General features: G+C 38.7%; 1 long non-coding RNA gene across 1 annotated transcript; it reads right to left on the reverse strand.

Annotated features, from left to right (window-relative positions):
* Positions 1–1,328: 1,328 nt before the first annotated feature.
* LOC147034910 (uncharacterized) lies at positions 1,329–9,183 on the reverse strand. The gene is made up of 3 exons (XR_015060732.1): positions 8,949–9,183; positions 3,452–3,597; positions 1,329–3,248 (listed from the first exon to the last, which is right to left on the reverse strand). It is a non-coding gene; the product is annotated as an uncharacterized LOC147034910 (long non-coding RNA).
* Positions 9,184–13,495: the final 4,312 nt, after the last annotated feature.

Below are 13,495 nucleotides of genomic sequence, written 5' to 3' on the forward strand. Positions count from 1 at the left end.
ATATTGGATTTTCTCCAAAACCTAAAAACATCTTCTTCTCCAGAAGGGGTAATACGACAGCCTCAAACTTTGGCAGACATTTGCAAGGTTCCATTGCAATGTTAAGTTGTTCATTTCGTCGAAATCATTGCTTAATTTATATGATTAAAATGATGCCGATTCGCCTCATTAAATATGCCAAATATGCAAATGAGAGTTGAAAAAATTTAATGACAGATTCTGATAGGCCTTGAAGAGGGACTCCAAATATGTTTACACTATGTCTGTATTTTACCCCAGTGAGGCCCCAGAGCCCCCCAAAGTTTAAAATCACCCATTTTTGACATGTCGTAAAATGAAAACTAAAGAAGATAGACATATAGTGACCACATATTCTAGAAGATATTTTAACGTTCTACAAATTCGCCATTTACATTAATATGCAAATGTGGAGTTATTGGACTTTTTTGGGGACTTGAAAATTTGTCCAGCCTCGATTTGTCCAATGTGAAGTTTCTTTCTTTATCATGTATTGCAATGGGCTTTTCAATCCTTCATTGATATAACATGAGGGACCCCGAAGCTGGACCCCATTGCAGACTTGAACTAACTTTCTAACTCGGAAAACCCATATCATGTGACAGGGTGATAGTGTTGAAATTTGTTAAAATGGAGGCACGCTTTGAAGCCCGGGATTACTGGTTTACCAGTTTTAATTTCTTCTGTTTTTTCCTGTCTGTGGAACCAACTTCCAAAATCTATTCAATCGCATTCTTCTCTCAAGGTCTTCAAGATGGCTGTTTTACACCATTCAGATCATCTCCAATCCAAAACCATGATCTTCTCTAACACCTTGCTACCCCCTCCCCCCTCCATTTGCCCCACACCCATTGTATGTCCAAGTCTCCCTCTATGGTGTCCTTCATCTCTGCCGTTAGTATCCTCCCCCCAACACACCCTCCCCACACTTCTCTCTAGCATCCTGTTACGTCATGATCCATTCAGTGTATTAGCTCTTCCACGAGCCTCGACGATGTATACAAAAAAGGAAATTGTAATAAAATGTAGCATGATTAGAAAATAGCTTTTGTGGAATGAAGTATTAAATAATAGAAAAATCAACAAATTCTTCATTTCAGTTAGTCTGTTTAATATCACAAATATGCAAACTTGCTGACATTTTGACCAACTGGCCACTTCCTTGTGTGCACTGAGCATTAGACTGAATCAAATGTCTTTCTCTCTTTCTCTCTTTCTCTCTTTCTCTCTTTCTCTCTTTCTCTCTTTCTCTCTTTCTCTCTTTCTCTCTTTCTCTCTCTCCCATGATTCCTAATGGAAATGCAGCTTGAATGCAGCCTGATGAAGAGTCCTGAACACAATTATTCTCTCCCTCAAGGTGATACAAGTCACATTCCAACACCTGGAAATTCTTAGACATTATCTTCATCTTCAAGTTCACTCCACAAGGTTATTAGGATAAAAAGCCATCCTCATGTCATAATTGAAACTTGAAATGGATAACGTTAAATCCCCTTGATGTCACCAATATTGAATAATAAATGAACAATGACTGCAAAACAGAATTCACACTCGAAATTAGAGGTGATTAGTTCCATCTCAAGCATCTATTATTCTCTTTTTATTTTCCCTGAAAGTATTACAAATGTGACAATGCCTCTAAATGAGACAATTTAGCTGCATCACAGTACACTGACTTGAAAAAAATCGTTTACCATAAGGATGTGCTGAGGGTTTGGAGTTTGTGATGATGTTTTAACAGCTCTCTGACGATTGATTTTCCTTTATATAACCAGACAATGGTAGGGCATTTGAAAATGTTCCATTCATTTGTTATATGTAGGCATTTCGTTTGAATCGATTAAGTATTGCTTTATTGATTAAATGTAAATGAAAAACCAGATGGTTTATTCGGAATGATGAACATGCGTTCTTCTTTCGTTAGTTTTTGCAGTTATTGCGTCACGACTTCCATGGTTTAATTGCCTCAAAATTACTGAAAAGAAAAACAAAACTTCTCCAGAACGAAAATCATTTTGATCAACGATATTAATATAGTTTAGACATTCGAGCCACAGAGTTGTCCTTCGGGAAAGAGACAGAAGAATATGCAATTGAACGTATCTAAAATTATCCACTTTCATAGCCACAAACCATTTATTACCTCTACCACTGAATAACGAAAGAGGTTATGTTTTCACCCCTGTCTGTCTGTCTGTCTGTCTGTCTGTATGTTTGTCTGACTGTGAGCAGGATATCCCAAAAAGTTATGAACGGATTTGGATGAAACTTGGTCGACAGATTGGGTGTATGACAAGGAAGAATTGTTTCGATTTTGGTGAAGATCCATATCCAGATCCAGTTCTGAGACTTTTTTTAATACTTAAAGTCTTCCCCATTGAGAGATAGGACCAAAAACGATGTACTGTAGAGCATGATGTTTCAGAAATTTGGCAGGCCCGATATGTTTGTTCTACTGGATCAGGCATTGCATGGTGGAGGTATGCGCTCTAATGAGTGCCCTTCTAGTTCTTTATCAGTTGTGCAGCCGAATGCCAGGCATGATCAAGTGACGAGATGGTTCGTGAAACAATTGGGACAAATATTTCCCCAGCTGATCCCAAAATAATGTGGGGAATAACTGGGGCCATTAAAGTAAGGAGTAGTAGTAGTAGTAGTAGTAGTAGTAGTAGTAGTAGTAGTAGTAGTAGTAGTAGTAGTAGTAGTAGTAGTGGTGGTGGTGAATGGATGCAGAGGTTTGGGTTCAGGATGAAAGAAAGCTCAGGCAGCAAAAGTTTTCTGTTTACTCAACTCACTCAACTCAACTTTCAGTTGTATCACTCAACTTTCCCATCCTCTGCATGACCATGGTCAGAATCTCCTGTCCTTTTTGTCCAAGCTTGTCAATTTTTTTAAATCACTGGTGAAAACCTTCATCCTGGACTAAGACATTGTTGAAGTGCCAAAAAAAAGCAGTGCTGCACCTTATCTCAGCCAGGGGAAACTTTATTCAGGTCAGATTGTGATCGACAAAATGTGCAAGTTTGATACCACAGTCAGTGACATTCCTGCACCAACGATGAAACCGATGGATTCTGTCCATTCGGGAGTGCGAGACGGCCACTCCCTGAAACTGATATATGTAAATTATTTATCTGTGGGGTGCTGCATATGCCAGATGTCTCTCAGGTTAAACGGTGTTGTCGCTTGTTGTAATACTTTAGGAGAAGGACTCTGTGGCTCCTGACGCACTATGGAGGGAGGGATTGAGAGAACAGTTAAAGTCACTTCCAATAATTGCACACTCTTCACCAGGCAAGGTGAGCATGAATCTCTGCATGTGATTGAAAAACCACACTCTTGCAGCTCCAACACATGGAGCATAAACGCTGATGAAGTTAACAACAAAGTCTTCATACTGTACTTTCACAGGTAACAAACCAGCCAAACTGACCTCATTTACACGAAGTACTTTCGGTTGAAAACCTGATGAGAAGAGGATAGCCACTCCATAGAATTTCTCAGTGAGGTGACTGAAAAAACATGCCCTTGACACTTGCTTTTTCATTGGAAGGCAGCCTCATGGGTTGTGTGGGTCTCCTATAAAAAGGTTACATAAGTTTATCCTTCAAACAGAAGGCCAATACTTGATGCACACAAAACATCTTTACATCTATTAATATTCAATGATCCAAGGTGAAAAGCTAATACATCATTATATAAGTGAGAGTTTATCTTCAACTGTACTTGATAAGAAGAACACTAACCAAAGAAAATTTATGCTTCGACCCATAACTCAACATCTTTACAAGAAATATCCTGACTCGGACTTGTTCATCTGAGTCTGAAGACTCTCCTCAACAATACATACAGGGAATGCACTAGTAAGTTATAATCTTTCTACTGCTTTAAAGCAGTTCCAAGTTTCTTCTGACTTGTAAACTTTTGTCCAGAAACTCAAACATTTCACAGCCAGGAATACAAGAATGATGTCCCGTCGGAAGTTTTGACTCTGCGCTCATTCCTGATCATTGATCCCTTCCCAGTCACCAATGCTTTCTGCATCTTCATTCTGCGGGAGCTCATGGGCTCTATCCTTTGGTATATCTTCACTGTGTGCCAATTCTACACCAATGCCTAAAAACTGTATAGAGTTGTCCACCAATTTCTGACCTCGGCATCACTTAAAGCAGACTTAGCACAACCTTATAGCCTCACAGATGAACACCCCAGGTGCACTAAGGGTGCAATCATTGCATCACTGCTGGGAAAGGCAAAACAGTACTGTATATACAAGTCAGAAAAAACATTTTATAAAAAAGAAAAAACATGTAGGAATGGAATCCCCCCAAAAAAAACAATCAAACAAGGAAGGAATGAATGACAAGGAAGGATTGGCAAGATAGGAGTGACACCACAATACAACACCACAATCCTTTTAAGGTTTGCCATTACGACATATTTTGGCATTTTTGTAATACGTGGCAATCATAACAATGTATGAAGATGTCTATGTTACAGGTAGTTTTAGATTTGTAGTGTGGGTTGGTGTAATGCTATATTTTATTTGTTGTGCGATTGAGACAGAAAAATGTTTAAAGATGTCGTAATGGAAATCCGTAAAAGGATTGTGGTGTTGTGTTGTGTCATTCCAACCTTGTCATTCCTTCCGACCTTGGTTGGTTGCTTTTTGGGGATTTCATCTCAACATGTTTTTTTCATCCCGACATCTAGACAGGTTAAGGATGTCTTGTACACACGATATCTCTGGGTTCAACTGGCCAAGAACTGGGTCAGAGGTCAAAAGTACACTTTCTGGCTTTGAGCTATTCTCAGGCGATCAAAAAGCAGAAGTTCTGGCATCTGATGTGAAAAAATAGCTCTGTCTTCATGGGCATCAATCAGGGCTTTCTGCCAATGCATGCGCCAGCCATCCGACCGACCGATCTCCATCTGACCGATGCTGTCTTGGGACTGCCCCAAAGGCGGCAACTTTTGACAGCAAAAGGCATTTAATGAAAGCTCGTGCCCTGTGCCAGAGGGCTCATTGGACATTGTTACTCAATCAAGCTCACTCTCTTGCTGTGTCCTTGCTGTTGTGTCGACTTGTTCTCTTCAGGCCTGCTCTCCTGCCACATCTGCATCCAGTCAGTTTCAGTTTTGGACTACCCAGCTGGACTAAGGGAATTGGTGATAGAGGAGCGAGCCTGGATCTAGATTTATGGAGGGGCTAGCCTGGATCTAGTTTTTCTGATATTTGTGGTTTCTGTTTATGTGTTGTGGGGGGTGGGGGGGAGGTTCAGGAGTTGTGATGGAGGGGTTGACATTGAAGGCTTGGAGTGGAGAAGGGATTGAAGCCTTATGGTTGGGGGGAAAGGTTGAGGACATCGGGTTTGGGAGGGGGGGGGTGGAGTTGAGGACTTGAAGTCAAATTATATATAACAGGCAAATGCTGTCTTCCTGTCCTAAAACACAGAAATACTCCTCGGTGAGGAACTATTGAGTAAAAGTTTCTTGAAATTTAATCGAAACCTACAGGAAAATTATAATAGAAAAAACAAAGTTGTAAACAAGAGATTGTGTCTTCACACATAAAAAGCACGTAGTGTAACTTTTAGAAATGAGAACTTCTCCGGTAGTTGGGTTGGAAGTGGTGGGGCCTTCCCTGGCCTCCACGGTCTCCCGATGTGATGGCCTTGGACTTCTTTTTGTGAGGGTACGTCAAGGATTGTTTTCCAAACCTCTGCTGCTGACATAGAAACACTTCATCCAAGGATAAACCAGAACAAAACTTTGCGGACAGCTTGTAATTTGTTCCTCGGCCTAAAGCTATCTTCATATAATCCATGGTGAGTTTACCCAATCGAATGTTTTGAAGAAATCATTGTTAAACTCGTTTTATTCTCTTCTTTTCTTGAAGTGCCATGTGCGTACTCAAGACATTCCTTAATGAATCTCCCATTTTTGAGCTCTTGTAAATAGTGCAAGACTAAAAGGTTTCCTTTTTATTTTTATTTTTTTTCTATTGTGATGTTTTTACCACAGGCTTCTGCTAGTAATAATTAACGTATAAAAACATATCTTAATTATTATTATTATTATTGTTAATTTTGTAATTTATGTTAGTTTTTTTTTTGTTTTTTTGTAAACTATTTTGTTTTCATACTCTTGTTATTTATAATTGTATGTAATACTGTATTTAATTTTGTATTATTGCTATTATTTGCATCACTTTTCGAAGCCGCTTAAATTTATTGATCACATCTTCTGTCATTTCTCCCCCTCCCCCCCCCCACCTCTCACCAACCCACATGTTATTTACTCTTCTCTAAATCTCAGTCACCTTGACTTTTAACCCCTGAATCCTAACCCTTCCCTGTCAAAATCATTCTTCCACCCACATGCTTTCTAATTCCTGATCCAGCTATGATGCACCTACCTCTGACTCACTTCCACCCTCCATCAACCTTCATCCATATCCTGTCTCTTTTGCCCTGGTGAAGGGTTAATGCCTGAGTCAACTTTTCCTTGCTTCCCACGACAGTTAGCATTCCTTGATCAACATCATGTTAATTTCATCTCTTCGACCTCTCCACCAATACATATTGACACTTGCCTTCATCAGGAAGCCGAGTTCTTCATTCTATCCTGATTTTAAGGTTGTATTTAATATTGTGCCTCCCCTTAGCTGGTTCGCTTTAAAATGGTTAAATATATTGTATCACTTCTCTCAATGCGATGATTATTTGAAAATCGTTAGTGAGAATCTCTCCCACAGCAGGGATTTCTTTTCTATGGAGATGCTACCAAAAAAAATTCCCAATATTCGCCAAAATAATTTAATAGGGTTATTTGCATTCATTGTCCATAGCAGTGAATTAAGTGTGATACACCTTCCTTAGCTCGAATCTCAAAGCAATTTTCTGTGTATGCTTTGGATTCATATGCACACTTTTCATTTTAATCATTGGAAACAACCAGAGGGTTGTTAAGATATTGCCTTTGAGTCTCTTTCTCCAAATTAAACATTTATGATATTATTGTTTGATGAATGCATGTTGGATTGGGATTCAATTTCGATTTCTGTTTGTTGTATCATTCCTGAGATGTGGCTGGGCAAATGATTTTCACATGAGGGTAGGAATTTTGATTTTGGCAACAGTCAAGGAGATGATCACCTACACTTTGGGAAAAAGACCATTAATTGTCCACCAGTAATCAATGTTGACAGATGATCAAAAAAAAAAATCCCAGCTGAAATCTAATGGATGGTGCACTCATTTATATAATCCCTTCAATAAATTGTGATAGCCATTAGAAACTTTAAAACTCCTCCAATAAGAAAAACCCTCCCACCTCAACTTTGGCTTATCTTAAAATGCTATGGCTGATTCGTTTTTAACCCTTATCTGATAGACAACAGGATAAGTGTATATATTTATAATTGATAACTACAGCATCAGTTCTAGATAAATAGTCAACTGGGCTATTTTGTTATATCTATGTTAATGTTCAGCTTGCCAATCGTTGACTGCACCTCGACTTCTGTGCTCTCTTCTACATAATGAAATCTCAATCATGCTGAGGTTTTCAGATAGCTGCTCAATTGCAGGAGTGTTCAGTAAGGAATAGCAAGGAAATTAGCTGCAGGAGGAGACCATTCAGCTCATCAAGCCTGTGCCACACCAACACCAGATCAAACAAGGAGCTGATACTCTAGGTCCCCACCTCTTTTGGTGGTATTAGGAATAGATCTGTGTAATATGAAAGCTAAATCTTGAACGGTTTTTGAAATATCACGTACACAAGCCATGTTACTCAGATGGTTGCCATGGCAAAATAATTCAGCCAATCACAGACATGATAAAATCACATTGAGATAATGTCAGGAGAAATAGATATCTGCATATATGAAAGCTAAATATTCCACAGATTTTGAAATATCACTTACACAAAAGTACATGGACAGATGATCGGTAGGTTGGTTGGTCACATGGAGCTTATCTTAATGTCCCTTGTCAGAGATGAGGGACAATAAATCTCTCAAAACGACTTAATTTCATTGGGGAATGGGGGGAGGAGAAGGGAGGAGAACAGTGTGGCAAGCTCTTTGTATCACAAGATTATTAAAAAAAAAACATTGATTTTTGTTTAATTATTAGGAAAGAAATTAGGGTGGGGAACAAGGACCCATGAGCGGTATAACTGCAAGGGGGATTACTCATTGGTTCTTTTTGATTTTTTTTTTTTTTGAATAAGGCCCACTATACTGCACCTGGATGGGTTTGAGGTTAGAAGAGTAGCAGCTGAAACCCAAATTCTATCCAGGTTCCTCCTGATGACTTCATCATTGCTTTTTACTAGTTTTGGTTCCTTCTGTTTACTTTAATGCAGGACTGTATCTATTTGCTCTTCCATTTGGTTTTATTTGAATTCATTTTTATCCCATTCTGAATTCAATTGAATAATAATAATAAACATCATGGGTCAGGGTCAAGTGTCCGATCAAAGAGGGGTTGCATCAAAGCAGGAGGTCTTGGTACCCGGTCGTCACTGGCAACATTTCTAAAGTGGCAGTTCTATTTATGTCTATTATTAATTACATAACACACCAGCACATAAAATACACCGCACAAAACGACACAAACACCACACAAAACTACACAAACACCACACAAACAAGTCCTGGCAAGGGTCTGCAATCTATAATTGCTCTTTTTCGTGTTATTATTATGTATTACTTGTGAAAATTTAGAATTTAGTATGTTTCGATATACTCTGTCTCTCGTAAGTGTTGAATATATTTGCTCTTTTACATTTAAGTAAATTTCCCCCTTCATCTTAATTCAGTCCTTCCCAATCATGAGGCAATTAACATACTTACAATTAATTTATTTGAATCCTGTTATGTTGAATCTCTCGTGATCTCATTGCCGACATTGGAGACTTACCACTTCAAGTAGCAAGATCCAAACACCTTGGTTCGGAGGTCCCAGTTGTTGAGTTTGGTGCTGAGCCAGTTTGGAGTCATTAGAGTGGGTGGGTGTTACCAGAGGCACAGCAGCAGAATCGTGACTGAAGTGTTATGTTGTGCTGCTGGTGGACACATGGAACATTTGATGACTCCTTTGCAATGTTAAATTACAGGTTTCCCCTGGTTATTCCAGGATAAGAGACTTTGGATCTCTGGTTACGAGTCCATCAGGCATTATCTGATCATGGTCGAAATGTCTGGGACACAATTGTGACTATTTACTCATGAACAGTTTGTCTGCCATTCTTGTTTGGCTTTTCCCCACATCTTAACAGTTTCTTACAGCGATGTAGTGAAGTCTGATCTCGAGGAAATTTCACCAACGTGACTAAGTTACACTTGCCATGAATGGATATTTTTTTCCCACTTTCTTTGTGGAATATTAAGTGCGCAAAGCAGTTGCACATGAAAACACCATTTTGAGAATTTCCCAGAAAATTATATGAAGCAAAACAGCATACAACAACAGCAATTTGTCGAGTGCATACCTCCAGCAGGCTGGACAGTTTATATTTAGTATTCCACTGATGGGCCTGCAGAAACATTTTATCATGATGGGTTTTTTTGTATACCTTGTCGAGGCTCATGTGAGAGCTAACGCACAACACGCAGCAAGGGGGGCATGAGACAAGAGTGGCAGGAGTGGGAAGGACAAAACAGTGGGGAACAGAGACATTGGGAGATCTGTGGAAGGGAGAAGGAGAGGGATGGGGCGGGGAACATGGGATATACAAGATCGATATTACAGGGACTTTCAGGAGGGAAAGCAGGGAATTTGAAGGAGGTGGGCTTGGGTTGATTATCGGGGGTAGGAAATATCGAGGATTTGGATGGGGGATGATAAGAGGTGCTGGTGAACAGCTGTTTTGAAGGCCTGGAGGGAGGAATGGGATTGAATAGAGTGAGGGAGTTTATTCCAAAGGCGGGAAAAAGAGGAATGAAAGAGTGAAGGTGAGCAGTGATTCATGATTTTGGTAGTTTTACCAGAGGGTGTTGATGGCAGACCTTGAGCGCCCTGCAGAAATGTGGTGGGGAAAAAAATCGCAGAGAGAGCTGGGGGGTGGGGCGAGGCTGGAGAGGAAATGGTAAAAGACAGAAAGACCACCGACCAACCTGCAGTGAGAGAGTGAGAGGCCTAAAGACTCAGTCTCATTGCGGGAGATGCCAATGATCCGAAATGCATTGGTTTCCATAGCGTGAAGCCGAGATAGATGGGAGGCAGGAGCACCAGCCCAGATGGGAGAGCAGTACTCCATCATGATGGGTTTGGGGGTGATAAAATGAATAAATTGATGATGATTAAAACTTGATAATAAAATAAATATATTAATCCTGAAATAAATGTACTGAAATATGATATGATGTTTTAAGTATGTATCCATTTGAAATTATCATAATTATTCTTCTCTGTATCGAAAGATCACCTGTATATTAAATTTGTAAACAGGTTGAACTTTGCCAGTAAGTTGAATATAAAGAAGAATTGCCTGTCATTTAGAACTATCTTGAGAATTTTGTATGGATAACACAAACGAGTTGGAATGTGGACTTGAGAAAATGTACAGGCGCTCTGGTCGCTTCAAGGTAATATATCTTGCCAGTTTTGGGAGAAGCAGACTGACCTACACCGAGATAAGATGGAAACTTGTTTTAATGGCCATTCGAGTTGGCGTTTGACATCATTCTAGCATTCTTTGAGATTAATGTCTGGGTTTGAGTATGTGTTCCAACCATTTAAGCAGGAGCTGTCAAAGAAGTCTGAAGATAAGGTTTACCTGGAAATTGTCAAGACCGGGCGAACTGGCGTCAGAGTCAGAATTTTTTTTTTTTAAAACAACTGTGTCTCACTGGAAACTATATAAAGACCAAGGTTCTTCGGTGATATTGAGAGATCTGGAACTTGTATGTATTGTCCAGAATTTCCTATGTGCATATTGAAAGTGTCTTGTGTAAAGAATAAATGTTCTAATTGTATTGAAGGTTCAGAGTCTGGTTCTACAGGCCGGATCTGCATCTGGACATTAACCAAAATCTTATTGGCTTCATCTTGCAACCGAACCAACTCATCCACCTAATTTTATCATTACCCATCTGCAACTTTTTTTAAATATCGTGCTATGTATCGTTTTTGGCCCTATCTCTCATCTCTCAATTATATAGAATCAATTGCCATTTTTAATAAGTTCTGTATCCGGATATAGATCTTCACAAAGATGAAATAAATTCATCCTTGTTACACACCGGATCTCCCCACCAAGCTTCATCCGAATCCATCCATAACTTCTTGAGATATTGTGCTGTGCACATTTTTTGGCCCCATTACTCAATGGTGAAGAATCACTTTAAAATTATAGTATCTGGTTTTGCATCTTCACCAAAATCTAATTATTTAGTCCTTGTCATACACCCAATCTGTCCCCAAAATTTCGTCCGAATTCGTCCACACTTTTGTTGATATCCTGCTTACAGACAAACAGACAGACAGGGGTGCAAACATAACCTCCATCCACCTTCGGAAGTAAAAGGCATGTATGCAATTGCAACTTTTACGAAGCCTCTCCATTTTTGCCAATTGGAGCTCTGGCAGATCATATGTGAAACCAAGTTCAAATCTGATATACTGTACCATAGCAGAAGATGCCTACCAAGAATGAACAAGGTGGATGCTCCCCCAAACCCCTCTTAGAATACTACATGTCCCTTTTAAAAAGTGTCCTATGTTTCTGAAGCTGTGCCCTGCCGAAAATATGCAGAACATCCTAAATATAGTTTGTATATTTTCGATTTGCCAGGATCCTCCCTGTGATCTGCCGTTTTGTCTCCAGCTTTTAAATCATTATCTGCAACATGTACTTGGAAGCTGGAGAGTGGTTGAGCATTACAGCATATCTGAAATAAATAATTTATGAATATGTGAAACCATTCATGCTTTGGAGTCCTCTTTGCTGAACTTATGGTTGATGCCCCATCACGCTCACAAGTACCAAAAGGAAATTTGACCGCACACAAAATACATCATTTTTGGCAATTATTGACACTCCTCGTCCCACATGTGATGCTCAGTTACACTTCTCCTGACACTACGGTGACACCCCTTTAGCTCCCTCCAAATTTTACAAATTCCAGTTAGACCTCCCGCTTTCTTGTTTTTGGAAATGCCCTTTCGTAGCTTTGAGTCAATAATTTAAAAAGCTATTCTGACATTTTTTGGATGGACACAAGCCAAAGAAAGGTCGTGCTGAACTTACACGACTTGTCTCGAAGGAATTTTCAAGGATTCTGCAACCATGAAAATGAAGGCAGCAGAACATCACTGTGGCTCCGATACTTTCTTCCCCCTTTGCACACCCCAGCCCCCGTGGTACTCTGTGATGGTTAATGTGGAAAAACCTGCTTACTTTTATAGATACCCCTTACTCCCAACTTTTTAGATTGTGATAATTTAATAATTTTCACAAAGTCAAGTTTTCAACCTGAGTATCAACTACTCTCACAAGGTTTTAATGCTGGTCTTCAAAAAGAAGATATAATCGGTTTATTTAAACTTCAAAACAAACTAAATGATTAGAACATTGAAGATATAGTACATCTATTTTGTGATACACAGAGATATAAAAATAAATCAAAGCCAATAACTTGTATTCTTAGTGATAATATGGATGATATGCCTTCTCTCCAAGATTTGGATAAATAAAAAAAGAACCTCGTTATCTTTGATGAATGTGTTACTGAGAGAAACCAAACGGTAATGGATATCTACTACACAAGAGGGAGACATTCGTTTTTTAATTGTATTTATCTTCGTCAATCATACTTTCAACTCCCTCATCGCTCAATAAGAAACAATGCTAATACTTTTATTTTATTCAAGTTAAATTCAATAGATATAAACAATTTTTGGAGAAAAAATTGTTCTACATTATGTTGTGCAAAGGAATTTGGGGATTATATGAAGCACTCGACTGAAAAATATAAATATATTGTTGTGAAACAAGATGAGATATTAAAAGATATATTTTTTTATTTATAAGCAATTACATATATAAAAGGCAACTATTATAATAAATCTTGTGGGTAAATCAGCTTCTGGAAAATACTTTCATAAATGAAGGTTCTTGCATAGTACAAATGAAAATATTTTCCAAAAAAACATCATGTGATTCATAGTGTATCTACAACATCCAGAGCAATGCAACCAGGAGAAGTAGAGGGTGAGGATTATTACTATATTTCAGAAGAGGAACATATGCGATTGAGGAATGAAGGTCAAATATTTGAGGAGGTTTCTCTTGGTACAACAAAATATTCACATTGTAAGAGTGAGTTAAACAAACTAAAATCTAGTAGTCTTGGGATATTAGAAACTAATCCAGAAGGAATGAGACAATCTTTATCTTTATTAAAATCAGTAGAGGAAATATACACCATCTACATATATAAAGTTGAAAGTGTGTCTTTGTGTGT

Source organism: Eptatretus burgeri, chromosome 1 (assembly GCF_056783735.1).
Source record: "Eptatretus burgeri isolate ZD-2024b chromosome 1, Ebu_testis_v1, whole genome shotgun sequence".
In the NCBI taxonomy this organism is placed as follows: Eukaryota; Metazoa; Chordata; class Myxini; order Myxiniformes; family Myxinidae; genus Eptatretus; species Eptatretus burgeri.